Source organism: Sapajus apella, unplaced genomic scaffold (assembly GCF_009761245.1).
Source record: "Sapajus apella isolate SASKATOON/1434 unplaced genomic scaffold, GSC_monkey_1.0 scaffold5, whole genome shotgun sequence".
NCBI classification, from domain to species: Eukaryota; Metazoa; Chordata; class Mammalia; order Primates; family Cebidae; genus Sapajus; species Sapajus apella.
The window spans coordinates 39,337,691-39,350,625 of NW_022436945.1; the positions used below are offsets into that span (position 1 = coordinate 39,337,691).

At 38.6% G+C, this 12,935-nt stretch overlaps 1 protein-coding gene and 1 pseudogene across 2 annotated transcripts in view; one reads left to right on the forward strand and one right to left on the reverse strand.

The window, feature by feature from the left end:
- SCFD2 (sec1 family domain containing 2) overlaps window positions 1-12,935 on the reverse strand; it is a 430,823-nt gene that overhangs the window by 207,647 nt on the left and 210,241 nt on the right. The gene's annotated exons all lie outside the window — the stretch shown is intronic.
- On the forward strand, window positions 3,440-4,983 carry LOC116548724 (annotated as a pseudogene).

Below are 12,935 nucleotides of genomic sequence, written 5' to 3' on the forward strand. Positions count from 1 at the left end.
ATATTAGGTAGAAACTAAGGAAATCTTTAAAAAGTCCACACTTTAGATAATAACATTGTATTGTTACTTGTAAATGTATCATACTAATGTAAGATGTTAATAACAGGGAAAATTGGATACATGATATATGGAAATTTTGGATTAGCTTTGAATTATTCTGTAAATTTAAAAGTGTTCTAAAAAACAAAGTTTATTTAAAGAAAACAAAATCCATGCCAGCTGCAGAGCTCGTGCTAATCGTTACTGAAGAATATCATCACATAACACAGATGACCTGATATTTCCTCACAGTTCCATTCTCCTTATGCTTATGCTCATGGAGTCATAAGCACAGCCTAATTAAGAGATCTGGTGCTAAAATAAGAATTAGAGTGGCTGGCAAGATGACCAAATAGTAACAACTGGGGTCTGCAGCTCCCAGTAAGATCAATACAGGTGGGTGATTTCTGCATTTCCAACTGAGGTACTCTGCTCATCTCATTGGGACTGGTTAGATGGTGGGTGCAGCCCATGGAGGACAGGCCAAAGCAGGGTGGGGCATCACCTCACCCAGGAACCACAAGGAATTGGGAACTCCCTTCCCTAGCCAAGGGAAGCTGAGAGGGACTGTGCCATGAGGAACAGTGTACTATAGCCAAGATACTACACTTTCCCACGGTCTTTGCAATCGGTGGACCAGGAGATTCCGTTGGGTACCTACATCACCAGGGCCCTGGGTTTCAAGCACAAAACTGGGTGGCCATTTGGGCAGACACCGAGCTAGCTGCAGAAGGTTTTTTTTTTTTTTTTTTTTCATGCCCCAGAGGCACCTGGAATGCCAGTAAGACAGAATCATTAACTCCCCTGGAAAGGGGGGTGAAGCCAGGGAGCCAAGTGGTCTAGCTCAGCAGATCCCACCCCCATGGAGCCCAGCAAGCTAAGATCCACTGGCTTGAAATTCTCAATGCCAGCACAGCAGTCTGAAGTTGACCAGGGATGCTCAAGCTTGGTGGAAAGAGGGGCGTCACAATTACTGAGGCTTGAGTAGGCAGTTTTCTCCTCACAGAGTAAATGAAGTCACCAGGAAGTTCGAACTGGGTGGAGTTCACTGCAGGGCCCCAAAGCCACTGTAGCGAGATGCCTCTCTAGATTCTGCCTCTCTGGGCAGGGCATCTCTGAAAGAAAGGCAGCAGCCCCAGTCAGCGGCTTATAGATCAAACTCCCATTTCCCTGGGACAGAGCACCGGGGAGAAAGAGTGGCTGCGGGCGCAGCTTCAGCAGACTTAAATGTTCCTGCCCGCTGGTTTTGAAGAGAGCAGTAGATCTCCCAGCACAGTGCTCAAGCTCTGCTAAAGGACGGACTGTCTCCTCAAGTGGATCCCTGACCCCCATGCCTCCTTGCTGGGAGACACCTCCCAGCAGGGGTCAATGGGCACCTCATTCAGAAGAGCTCCATCTGGCATCTGTCAGGTGCTCCTCTGGGATGAAGCTTCCAGAGCAATCTTTGCTGTTCTGGAGCCTCCACTGGTGATACCCAGGCAAACAGGGCCTGGAGTGGCCCTCCAGCAAACTCTGGCATACCTGCAGCAGAGGTCCCTAACTGTTAAGAAGGAAAACTAACAAACAGAAAAAAATAGCATCAACATCAACAAAAAGGATATCCACACAAAAACCCCATCTGAAGGTTACCGATTTCAAAGACCAAAGATATATAAATCCATGAAGATGAAGACAAACCAGCGTAAAAAGGCTGAAAATTCCAAAAACCAGAATGCCTGTTCTTCTCCAAAGGATCACAACTCCTTGCTGGCAAGGAAACAAAACTGGATGTAGAGTGAGTTTGATGAACTGACAGAAGTAGACTTCAGAAGGTGGGTAATAACAAACTCCTCTGAGCTGAAGGAGCATGTTCTAACCCAATGCAAGGAAGCTAAGAACCTTGAAAAATGGTTAGAGGAATCGCTAACTAGAATAACCAGTTTAGAGAAGAACATACATGACCTGATAGAGCTAAAAAACACAGCACAAGAACTTCATGAAGCGTACACAAGAATCAATAGCCAAATCGATTGAGCAGAATAAAGGATATCAGAGATTGAAGAACAACTTAATGAAATAAAGCATGAAGACAAGATTAGGGAAAAAAGAATAAAAAGAAATGAACAAAATCTTCAAGAAATATAAGACTATGTGAAAAGACAAAACCTACATTTGATTGGTATACCTGAAAGTGACGGCGAGAATGGAACCAAGTTGGAAAACATTTTTCAGGATATTATCCAGGAGAACTTCCCCAACCAAGCAAGGCAGGCCAACATTCAAATTAAGGAAAAACAGAGAACACCACAAAGATATTCCTCAAAAAGAGCAACCCCAAGACACATAATCATCAGATTCACCAAGGTTGAAATACAGGAAAAAATGTTAAGGGCAGCCAGAGAGAAAGGTCAGGTTACCCATCAAGGGAAGCCCATCAGACTCACATTGAATCTTTTGGCAGAAACTCTACAGGCAGAAGAGAATGGGGGCCAATATTTGACATTCTTAAAGAAAAGAATTTTCAGCCCAGAATTTCATATCTAGCCAAACTAAGCTTCATAAGCAAAGGAGAAATAAAATCCTTTACGGACAAGTAAATGCTGAGAGATTTTGTCACCACCAGCCCTGCCTTATAAGAAGCTCCTGAAGGAAGCACTAAATATGGAAAGGAAAAACCAATACCAGCCACTGCAAAAACACACCAAATTGTAAAGAACATCAATTAGAAGAAATTGCATCAATTAACAGACAAAATAAGCAGCTAGCATCATGATGACAGGATCAAATTCACACATAACAGTATTATCCTTAAATGTAAATGAGCTAAGTGCCCCTATGAAAAGACACAGACTGGCAAATTGGATAAAGAGTCAAGACCCATTGGTGTGCTGTATTCAGGAGACCCATCGCATGTGCAAAGACACACATAGGATCAAAATAAAGGGATGGAGCAATATTTGCCAAGCAAATGGAAAGTAAAAAAAAAGCAGGGGTTAAAATCCTAGTCTCTGATAAAACAGACTTTAAACCAACAAAGATCAAAAAAGACAAAGAAGGGCATTACATAATGGTAAAGGGATCAACACAACAAGAATTTACTATCCTAAATATGTATGCACCCAATATAGGAGCACCCAGATTCATAAAACAAATCCTTATAGACCTAGAGAGAGAGTTAGACTCCCACACAATAACAGTGGAAGATGTTAACACCCCACTGTCAATATTAGAGAGATCAATGAGACAGAAAATTAACAAGGATATTCAGGACTTGAACTCAGATCTTGACCAAGCACACCTAACAGACATCTATAGAACTCTCCACCCCAAATCCACAGAATATACATTCTTCTCAGTACCACAGCACACTTACACTAAAATTGACCACATAATTGGAAGTAAAACACTACTCAGCAAATGCAAAAGAATGGAAATATAGCAAATAGTGTCTCAGACCACAGTGCAATCAAATTAGAACTCAGGATTAAGAAATTCACTCAAGGCAGTTTCTCAGGCAACATGGAGGGTGTGGAGGAGGTGGCGGCCTCCAGGAGACACCTGAATGGCCACCAGGCAGATGACAGGAAAGAGGGAGCTGACTCGATGGCTGAGGAAGCAGCCAAGACAAAAAGATGGAAGAAGAAGAGCAAAGGGGCTCCTGAAGCAGGGCAACAGGAACCTGATAAAGAATCAGGAGCCTCAGTGGACACAAGACCAAGAGAGCTAAAAAGACAAGCATTGAAAGATAAAGAAAGAGATGAAGATGATAAATGGTGATGGAGATGAAGCAACTGGAAAGAAGAAGAAGAGAGGACCAAAAGTTCAGACAGACTCTCCCTCAGTTCTATTATGTAACCTGTAGCCTAATGGTGTATTTCCCAAAGGACAAGAATGTGAATGCCACCCACACAAGATGGGTGAACAGCTGCTTGGAGAACTACAAGTGAAGAAAAGAAAGCATTAGATAAGGCTAGTGAAGAGATTTGGAATGATTTTTGAGAAGCTGCAGAAGCACACTGACAACTTAGAAAATATGTACGGAGCTGGATCAAGCCTGGGATGACAATGATAGAAATCTGGGAAAAGTTGGAAGACTGTTCACACAAGCTAATAAAAGAGAATGGATTAAATTCAGGCCTGGCATTTCCTACTGGTTGTTCTCTCAATAATTGTGCTGCCGATTATACTCCCAATGCTGGTGACATCAACAGTATGATGACATTTGTAAAACAGACTTTGGAACACATATAAGTGGTAGGATTGTTGACTGTGCTTTTACTGTCATTTTTAATCCCAAATATGATACATTATTAAAAGCTGTAAAAGATGCTACTAACACTGGAATAAAGTGTGCTGGAATTGATGCTTGTCTGTGTGATGTTGGTGAGGCCATCCAGGAAGTTATGGAGTCCTATGAACTTGAAATAGATGGGAAGACATATCAGATGAAACAAACCCATACTCTAAATGGGCATTCAATTGGGTAATACAGAATACATTCTGGGAAAAGAGTGTCGATTGTGAAAGGAGTGGCAGCAACAAGAAGGGAGGAAGGAGAAGTATATTCAATTGAAACCTTTGGTAGTACAGGAAAAGGTGTTGTTCATAATGATATGAAATGTTCCCATTACATGAAAAATTTTGAGGTTAGACAAGTGCCAATAAGGCTTCCAAGAACAAAACACTTGTTAAATGTCATCAATGAAAACTCTGGCACCCTTGCCTTCTGTCACAGATGGCTGGATCGCTTGGGAGAAAGTAAATATTTGATGGCTCTGAAGAATCTGTGTGATTTGGCCATTGTAGATTCATATCCACCATTATGTGACATTAAAGGATCAAATACAGTGCAATTTGAACATACCATACTGTTGTGTCCAACATGTAAAGAAGTTGTCAGCAGAAGAGATGACTATTAACCTTCGTCCAAAGCCACCTCAACACCTTCATTTTCTAAGTTTTGTTGGAAAATATTATACCAGAATTAATTTGAAACATATTGTCTGATTTAACAGTGGACCCATGTAATACTTTTATCCATGTTTTAAAAAGAAGGAATTTGATCAAAGGCAAACCGTTTAATGTAATTAACCAAGGAAAAAGCTTTCAGGACTTTTAAATGTTAACTGCTTTTCCCCTTCCTGTCTAGGAAAATGCTATAAAGCTCAAATCAGTTAGGAATGACTTACACGTTTTGTTTTGAATACAGAAGAGATAACATTGGAATAAAGGGTGCTGGAATTGATGTTCATCTGTGTGATGTTGATGAGGCCATCCAAGAAGTTATGCAGTCCTATGAAGTTGAAACTGATGAGAAGACATATCAAATGAAACCAATCTGTAATCTACATAGGCATTCAATCCGTAATCTAAAGGGACATTTGGATATTTATATTACCATATTCTTACTTGAATGCTTTGAATGGCTACATCCAGTTCTGCACCTATGCCCTCTGGTGTTGCTTTTTAACCTTCCTAGAATGCACTTTGTGAAAAATAAACACATTTTCAGATCTGAGAGTTACGTCTCAATGTCTGTGGTTACAATTCTGGACAGGATAAATAGCTAAACTTAACGTAGAGAAATGCAGACATTCTGAAATGTAGACCTCAACACTGAAACTCTTCCGCAACAGTGGCTAAAACAAGATCTACACATGCATAAAGAGGGACGATCATCTTTTCTTCATAAATATACAGCTTTAGGAATATTTTACCATTCATTTTTTTTTTCTTATTTCTTTTTTTTTGTTTTTTTCTTTTTATTTCTTTTTTTGTTTATATTTCACCATTCTTTATAGGACATATTAATCCTTGTCTTTTTTTTCCCTGACATTGGAAAAATGTACTAATTGAAACATGAGTTAGTAGGAACATTGTGTTAACTCAAAGCCTTGATTTAGTAAAAATCTCAATGTTTACATCTTTTGTCCAGTGGTGGTATTTATCAGGGAACGTATTCAGCTTGCTCAGAAAACCAAAGGGGCATTAAAGCCACAAAAGCAAAGAAAGAAAAAAAACTTCCCATGTTTGGATCTTGTTCTAGCTAGAAAAATTAAATTGAAATTATTGGGCTTTTTCATTCATAAGGCAAATGCTGTAATACCCTACCCTTTGACAGATTTGGATTCTTAATATTACTAGTGGTATTTCATGAAGTGAGGTTACAGTTACTTTCTTTATAGTGGCTAAGTGTATTAAGTTGAACGGAATGATGATAATATTAACTTGTTTGAACTGAGGCCCAATACTGATTCTTTAACAAATTGCTTGAATTCTTATATGTAAATAATTTTATGAGAATGTTCCATCATAATTTTGAAATCATTTATAAACCAAGGTAGCCTTAAGTTGTACATGTTTCAGTACAATGAGATCTTATTGCCTCTGGGATGCTGTTTAATTTACATTTCGCTGAACATTTTTATCATAGGAAGAGAAACCTATGACTTCTGTACCTAGATCATCTATTACATTAAAAAGCTGCTCTTTCAGCAGATGATCTGACTGTACATTTAAAAAACTCCATAGTCTCAGCCCAAAATATCCCTAAGCTAATAAGCGACTTCAGCAAAGTCTCAGGATACAAAATCAATGTGCAAAAATCACAAGCATTCCTATACATCAATAACAGAGAAACAGAGAGCCAAATCATGAGTGAACTCCCATTCACAATTGCTACAAAGAGAATAAAATACCTAGGAATACAACTCACAAAGGATGTGAAGGATCTCTTCAAGGAGGACTACAAACCACTGCACAAGGAAATAAGAGAGGACACAAACAGATGGAAAAATATTCCATGCTCATAGTTAGGAAGAATCAATATCATGAAAATGGCCATACTACCCAAAGTAATTTATAGATTCAATGCTATCCCCATCAATCGACCACTGACTTTCTTCACAGAATTAGAAAAAAACTACTTTAAAGTTCATTTGAAACCAAAAAAGAACCCATATAGCCAAGACAATTCTAAGCAAAAAGAACAAAGCTGGAGGCATCACACTACCTGACTTCAAACTATACTGCAAGGCTACAGCAACCAAAACAACATGGAACTAACACCAAAACAGAGATATAGACAAATGGAACAGAACAGAGGCCTCAGAAGTAATGCTACACATCTAAAACCATCTGATCTTTGACAACCCTGACAAAAACAAGCAGTGGGGAAAGGATTCCCTATTTTATAAATGGTATTCAGAAAACTGGCTAGCCACATGCAGAAAGCTGAAACTGGATCCCTTCCTTACACCTTATACAAAAATTAACTTAAGATGGATTAAAGACTTAAACATAAGACCTGAACTCATAAAAACCCTGGAAGAAAACCTAGGCAATACCATTCAGGACATAGGCATGGGCATGACTAAAACACCAAATGCAATGGCAGCAAAAGCCAAAATTGACAAACGGGATCTAATTAAACTAAAGAGCTTCTGCACAGCAAAAGTAACTATCATCAAAGTGAACAGGTAACCTACAGAATGGGAGAATATTTTTGCAATCTATCCATCTGACAAAGGGCTAATATCCAGAATCTATAAGGAACTTAAATTTACAAGAAAAAAAAAACACAACCCTATCAAAAAATGGGCAAAGGACCAGAACAGACTTCTCAAAAGAAGATATTTATGCAGGCAACAAACATACGAAAACAACCTCATCATCATCATGATACCGTCTCACATCAGTTAGAGTGGCGATCGTTAAAAAGTCAGGAAACAACAGATGCTGGAGAAGATGTAGAGAAATAAGAATACTTTTACAATGTTGGTGGGAGTGTAAATCAGTTCAACCACTGTAGAAGACAGGGTGGCAATTCCTCAAGGATCTAGAACCTGAAATACCATTTGACCCAGCAATGCCATTACTGGGTATATACCCAAAGGATTATAAACCATTCTACTCTAAAGACACATGTACATGAATGTTTACTGCAGTGCTATTCACAATAGCAAAGACTTGGAATCAACCCAAATGCCCATCAATGATAGACTGGATAAAGAAAATGTGGCACATATACACCATGGAATACTATGCAGCCATAAAAACGGATGAGTTCATGTCCTTTGTAGGGACATGGATGAAATTGGAAACCATCATGCTCAGCAAACTAACACAAGAACAGAAAACCAAACACCACATGTTCTCACTCATAAGTGGGAGTTGAACAATAAGAACACATGGACACAGGGAGGGGAACATCACACACTGGGGCCTGTTGGGGAGTGGGGGGCCAGCAGAGGGATAGCATTAGGAGAAATACCCTAGTGTAGATGGTGGGTTGATGGGTGCAGCAAACCACCATGGCACGTGTATACCTATATAACAAACCTACATGTTCTACACATGTATCCCAGAATTTAAAGTATAATAATAAAAAAAGACTTAGAGTGAAATACTAGTATGTAATAAGACATAGTACTACAGAACTTTCAGGCACATATAATTTCACTTCTTTCAATGTCATAACTTTGTTTTGAATTATTCTGAGTTACATTTATCTTCAAGTTGGTCATCTTTCAAGCAAAACATTGTGATACTTTGGTAGAAATTACAACAAACTGTAGCCCAAATATTACTCGATTAGGAAAGCTATTCTGGAGCACACATTCCTGGAAACTAAGACAGTTTCTGGACATATAATTGAGGAGTGAAAGGGTAATTAATTGTGTAAGCTGAATTTTTGCATTTCTTCTTCCCAAAGCCCACGGCAACATTGTTAATTTTACCATTTAAAAATTTTCATGTTTGAATATACTGAGTTTCTGATTGTATTATCTGAAAATTTTATTACTAACTATATTTCAAGAGCACTTGTGATTCGCAGCTTATGCTGAAATATCAATGCTATACAAAGACTTAGATAAAATATCATTCATTCTTCTATTACTGAGTGTATTAGGGAGTAACTGCGTTCTTGGCACCATGATAAATAAGTGCATTTGAGAACAGCAAAAGAAGTATGAAGAATGAGTTCTTCATTCTCAAAGAGGACAGGCTACAAAGAGGAGCAGGGAGTTAGTCAAAGATAAATGTGCTTAAAACAACAACAAATGAAGGTTATTTAGGACTGGTAGAAAAAGGGTGAGAAGTTTCACAAATCTGTGGATACAGAGCTAGGCCTAGAATTTTTATGTCAATAGATGGAATGGAAAAGAGTTTCACAGAAGGACTTTGTAGTCTACATTCTGAATCACTCTGATACATTGCTTGAAATAAATGTCACTCAAATGAAGCTTGACCAAATGAATGCCTGGAGGAAAACAAAGGGAAAAGAGAATGAAAGGTGGAGTGTTGTGAGGAAGGAATCAAGATAAACTAAGTTACCTTAACTAAATGAAACATCTTACGTTACAAAAGACTGTAGCCTTAATGCATAAATTAATTTAAATGAAATCATTTACATACAATTTTGAACTTTGATAGCTCATCATTATAAACTCAACTGGGATTTATTGTGTAGCTGGTATGGCTCTCAGGTGAGCAGAGAACAGTAAGTCATGACATCTGCCATCAAAGGGTCTCTCTGCAAGATGCATTTGCACCAAGTAGAAGCCCTAAAACTTTGCATCCTTTCTCCATTACAGGGACATATGCTTCTCAAAACATTTGGCTGAATAGTGTGCCCATGATAGTTAAGAACACAGGTTTTAGAACCAGGCTCAGGTTTGAATCACTCAATAGCTGAGCTCTATTATTTCTCCAAGCCCTACTTTCCTTACTGAGAAAATGGGAATAATAATAATAATAGATTCTTCAGGGGATCTTGGAGGATTATCCCATCAATCTCAAAGCCCTGTTTCCTCTATCTAGCCACTTCTCTCAACTGTTACTGCCTAAATCAAGCCTCCATCTTTTCTAGCCTACATTAGGACTATGGCTTCCTCACTGGCTTTTCCTTATGCATTCTCTACCCCCATCCCCACCCCGTCTATTCTCCACACTAGCCATAGGATCCCAGTTAAAATACAAATCTGGTTATGATTCCCACTTAAAACATTTTGCTGGTTTCTCATAGCTCTTATGATGAATACTAAAATCTTTGAACTGGCATGCAAGGCCTTGAGTTACTGTTTTTTCTACCATGTTAGTCACATTTTGTGTTTCCATCTACTCCCCATTCCAATTCCTTTGCCTTTTGCTTCAGAATTCAACTCACACATTGCCTCCTAAGGAACCCTTCTGTGACTTCAAGACCAGCCTGGCAGATCTTAGGGCCACCCCTCAAACATATCTGGTTTTCTTCTTTCAGGCACACGGTAGAACTGCACTTTTCCTAGCCCCTGGAAGTTAGGAGGGACCATGACCCTCAGTTTGGCCAGTGAAATATGAGCAGAAGCTACTGTGTTACTTCTTTTCCTGCTCTGAAAATGGCCATGTGCTCACTACTGGCAGCTCTGTTAGCCTGTGTCCCAGAGTAAGGGGAACAAAAACACTGATGGAAAACAGAACTCTCAGCCTACTTCTCATGGACATGTAGCATAAGCAAGAAATACATTTTCATTGTTTTAAGCCACTGAAATTTCAAGGTTGTTTGTTATTTCAAAATAATCTGTCCTATCCTAACTGGTAGACTTAAGTTAGAAACTCCACTAGAGGCTGGACATGGTGGCTTACACCTCTAATCCCAGCAATCTGGGAGGTCGATTGAGTGCAGATCACGAGGTTAAGAGATCGAGACCATCCTGGCCAACATGGTGAAACCCTGTCTCTAGTAAAAATACAAAAATTAGCTGGGCATTGTGGCGTACGCCTGTAGTCCCAGCTACTCGGGAGTCTGAGGCAGGATAATCGATTGAACCTGGGAGGTGGAGGCTGTAGTGAGCCAAGATCATGTCACTGCACTCTAGCCTGGCGACAGTGAGACTTCATCAAGAGAAGGAAGGAAGGAAGGAAGGAAGGAAGGAAGAAAGGGAGGGAGGGAGGGAGGGAGGGATGGAGGAAGGGAGGAAAGGAAGGAAGGAAGGAACTCCACTAGAATGTTCTCCCAACTAAGAGCCTCCTCTGTGACAGTTTTCACAACTGCAGTCACAAAGTATATGTGAGACATTTGTTTCATGACCTCCTTCTACTAGAATGTAGCCTCCACCAGGGCAGGTTTGGTCTTGTTCACTTTTGGAACCTTAGCATCCAGCACAGTACCTGACATAATTCTCAATAAAAACTGGAAAAATGAGCATATTTATTATTGGATAATGTGTATAAAGTGGCTAGTATAAAACAAAGATATAGAAAGTAGTCAATAACAATGAGTCATTATTTCTTCTCATTGTTGTTTTTAGTATAATTATTACATAATCACAGTTCATTAAAGGCAGCTTAGCGTAATGGTTAGGAGCCAGACTGAAACCAGATTCCCTGAGGATTTGAATCCTGGCTCCACAACTTACTAGCTATGTGACCTTGGCCAAATTAGTTAAAGTTTCATTTCTTTAATTTCTTCATCTGTAAAGTATGGGACAATAATTGTACACATCTCATGGGTCTGTCATGGGAATTAAATGAGTTAATTAAATTAAATTAAATTAAAACTATACTTGGCACATAGTTAGCACTATGTTAGTTTTTGTTAAATACACACAAATATGCACACATAACAACACAGAGTATTAACATAAAAGGGGGGTGAGCAGCTTCTGTTGAGCTATGTATCTCCAAAACAGATGAACAGGGAGGTTCTGGGTAAGGTGAAGTTACCATACTCCACCTTTTCTCCCCCACTGAATGCAATTAGAAAGAAAACCTGGGCAGAGTACATGACCCCAGAATGCAAAAGACCATAATTTGAAGTCTCAGTATCCTGGTGATGAGTATACCATTATTCTTGTTTTCCTCCCAGCCTGCACTCAATCCAGCCCAAAGCCAGAAATTTGATTTGAATAATCATGGATTTCCCATCAGAACCTGTTGGAGGCCAGAAGGAAGAACAACAGTTTGTAAAGGTTAAAAGAAAAAAAATACATTCAGTGAAAACATTTTCAGGATTGATGGTAATGTAACTATTTTCAGATGAAAGAAAATTAAGAAATTGCTACAGGAAGTTCTTCAGATAGAAGAGAAATTATATCAGAAGGAAATGTGGAACATCAGAAATAATGGAAGAAAAACAGAAATAGTTTTAAAAATTGAAATTGAAAATTATCACATTATCTAATGGAGTTTTTAATGTATATAAATGTAGCATATGAGAGAACTGCAGTATAAGGAGAGTTAGATATATATGAGTAATGTTTCCATATCCCACTTGAAGTAACAAAATATTGATTGTAAATAGACCATGTTGAGTATGTATATTCTAATCCCTAGAGCAATCTCTAACAACACCATACAACAGAAATAGGCAAACGATATTTTTTCAATGGAGTATTTAAAAAATGTTTAAATAACCCCAAAGAAGGCAGGAAAAGGAAAACAGAAGAATGAAAATTAGAAAGAATAATTAGAAAACAAATTATAAAATTGTAGATCTAAATCCAAACATTTCAATAGTTACAATAAATGTAAATGGTCTACACACACAGAAGACAGAGATTATAGACTGAATTTTTAAAAATGAAAGCAAATTAGGTACGCAGACAAATTGGAGCACAAGAAGGAGAAAACAGTGCAGTTAGGAGATTTAGAAACATGATATTCAAGAAAAAAACTGAAAGAACATGATAAGATTAACCCAAAGAAAAACAGACTGGGTCAGGATATCTTTAAATTTTAAAAAATATACACTGAGGACCTGTTCTTTACTCAGTTCCAGGTCTATCCTAGAAGCTTCCACACACATGGAAGTGGTACAAAATTTGCTTTCATCTTGAGTCCTAGAAGGCAGAATTAATGTCAGTCAGAGATAGATCAATTGCTGTAAGAGCCCAAAGAGAGAGAGAGCATAACTGTCTTCTCATTATAGATATCTT